Source organism: Pinus tabuliformis, chromosome Q, assembly GCF_031772625.1.
Source record: "Pinus tabuliformis cultivar Carrire ecotype Pingquan chromosome Q, CPIR1, whole genome shotgun sequence".
In the NCBI taxonomy this organism is placed as follows: domain Eukaryota; kingdom Viridiplantae; phylum Streptophyta; class Pinopsida; order Pinales; family Pinaceae; genus Pinus; species Pinus tabuliformis.
Window position 1 is genome coordinate 806,126,324 of NC_142296.1, and position 2,494 is coordinate 806,128,817.

Genomic DNA, 2,494 nt, shown 5'->3' on the forward strand with positions numbered 1-2,494 from the left:
GCAGTGCGAGTTCCGAGGGTGGCCACCCTAGTCCTTCTCGATCTCCGTCCCCTGCAGTTCGCCCCCTTTTTGGGAAGGCACGGGGGTCGGGAAGCTTGTTCTATGTTTTTAGCCTCCCCCTGTGAGCCGGTGGACGCGTTTGATATCTCTCTTTCTTTCATGTTGTTTTCTTCCCTTCTTCCTTTCGGCCCCTAGCTTTACGGAGAAAAGGTGGGATTACTGTGGATTGGTGTTCGGGAAGGACGAAAAGCAGTGTGAGTTCCCAGGGTGGCCACCCTAGTCCTTCTCGATCACCGTCCCCTGTAGTTCCCCCCTTTTTGTGAAGGCACGGGGTTGGGGAAGCTTGTTCTCTATTTGAAGCCTCCCCTTGTGAGCCGGTAGCCACGGTTGATATATCCCTTTCTCTCTTGTTGTTTTCTTCCCTTCTTCCTCGTGGCCCCTAGCATTATAGAGAAAAGGTGGGATTGTTGTGGATTGGTGTTCCGGAAGGACGAAACGCAGTGCGAGCTCCCGGGGTGGCCACCCTAGTCCTTCTTGATCATCGTCCCCTTCAGTTCCCCCCTTCAGTTCCCAAAGGCATGGGGCTTTGGGAGGCTTGTGCCTTGTTTATGCTTTGTTTTCTACCCTTTTCTTCCTTTCGATCCCTAACTCTACGGAGAAAAGGGGGAATCGTTGTGGGCTGGTGTCGGGGAAGGGCTAAAAGTAGTGCGAGCTCCCGGGGTGGCCACCCTAGTCCTTCTCGATCGTTGTTCCACGCATTTCCCCCCTTTTTGCGAGGGCGTGGGGCTGGGGGAGATTGTCCTCTGTTCGAGCCTCCCCCTGTGAGGGGGTTAGACACCTTTGTTTCTCTTTCTCTCATGCGTTTTTCCTCCTTTTGCCCCTTGGCCTTACATTTGTTGTGGGGGGTGCCCCTATTCAGTTTTGTGGCCGATTTTTTGGTAATACACGTGGAAATTACTCTCAGCAATGGATATCTCAGATTTTGTTACGATGAAGAACGTAGCAAAATGCGATAGTTAGTGTGAATTGAAGAATCCGTGAATCATCGAGTTTTTGAACGCAATTTGCGCCCGAGGCCTCGGTCGAGGGCACGTCTGTCTGGGTGTCGCATCCCATTCAAACGCGCTCCCTGCAATATGCTAGGGAGTAGGGGAGCTGGTCGTCCGTGCCCCGTGCGGTGCGGTCGGCTGAAATACCTCAAGCGATGTTTCGTGGCATGCATCGGCGAGCGATGATCTTGTCCCCTTGGATGGGCAGTCGGCGTTAGCCGATGCGGGCTTTGTGTGGCATCGCTCGAACTTGCTTTGCTCTCTCTTGTCCTCCCATGTGGTAGGGCGGATTTAGCTCCAACTTTGCGACCCCAGCTCAGGCAAGAAAACCCACTAAGTTTAAGCATATAATTAAGCGGAGGAAAAGAAACTTACAAGGATTCCCCTAGTAGCGGCGAGCGAACCGGGAAGAGCCTAGCATGAAAATTGGGCGGTGGCACTGCCTGAATTGTAGTCTGTAGAAGCGTCCTCAGCAGCGGACCTGGGCCAAGTCCCTTGGAAGGGGGCGCCTGAGAGGGTGACAGCCCCGTCGGCCCGGGACCCTGCCGCATCATGAGGCGTTGTCGGCAAGTCGGCTTTTTTGGCAATGCAGCCCTAATTGGGTCGTAAATTCCGTCCAAGGCTAAATACGGGTGAGAGACCGATAGCGAAAAAGTACCACGAGGGAAAGATGAAAAGGACTTTGAAAAGAGCATTAAAGAGTGCTTGAAATTGCCGAGAGGGAAGCGGATGGAGGCTGTCGATGCGTCTCGGTCAGATGCGGAATGGCTCAGGCTGGTCCGCCGCTCGACTTGAGGTGCAAACCAACACGGGCTACTGCATCGTCACAAGCGCGGGTGGATTACTGCCTGTCGGTTTGCCGCTGCGGTGGTCGAGGAATGAAGCGTGCGGCCTTGTGGCGGGCAGTGTGCACCTGCGCGCTCGTGGTGTTGGTTGGCGGGCTTTCCATTCGACCCGTCTTGAAACACGGACCAAGGAGTCTAACATGTGTGCGAGTCGGCGGGTTTGAAAACCTGTGAGGTGCAAGGAAGCTGACGGGCGAGATGCCCTCTCTGGGGGGGTGCATCGTTGACCGACCTTGAGCTTATGTGAAGGTTTCGAGTGCGAGCACACCTGTTGGGACTCGAAAGATGGTGAAATATGCCTGAGCAGGGCGAAGCCAGAGGAAACTCTGGTGGAGGCTCGCAGCGATACTGACGTGCAAATCGTTCGTCTGACTTGGGTATAGGTGCGAAAGACTAACCGAACCATCTAGTAGTTGGTTTCCTCCGAAGTTTCCCTCAGGATAGCTGGAGCTCACACGTGAGTTTTATCGAGTAAAGCAAATGATTAGAGGCATCGGGGGCGTAACGCCCTTGACCTATTCTCAAACTTTAAATAGGTAAGAGGGTGCAGCTGCTCCATTGAGCCGCGTTGTGGAATCGAGAGCTCCAAGTGGGCCATTT

At 54.1% G+C, this 2,494-nt stretch overlaps 2 non-coding genes across 2 annotated transcripts in view; both read left to right on the forward strand.

The window, feature by feature from the left end:
• Window positions 1-955: 955 nt before the first annotated feature.
• Window positions 956-1,108, forward strand: LOC149221985 (5.8S ribosomal RNA). Its single transcript, XR_016249734.1, has one exon. It is a non-coding gene; the product is annotated as a 5.8S ribosomal RNA (ribosomal RNA).
• Window positions 1,109-1,355: 247 nt separating this feature from the next.
• LOC149221986 (25S ribosomal RNA) overlaps window positions 1,356-2,494 on the forward strand; it is a 3,411-nt gene continuing 2,272 nt past the window's right edge. The window contains exon 1 of the ribosomal RNA XR_016249959.1: window positions 1,356-2,494. This exon is cut by the window's right edge and continues 2,272 nt beyond it. This is a non-coding gene — a ribosomal RNA (25S ribosomal RNA).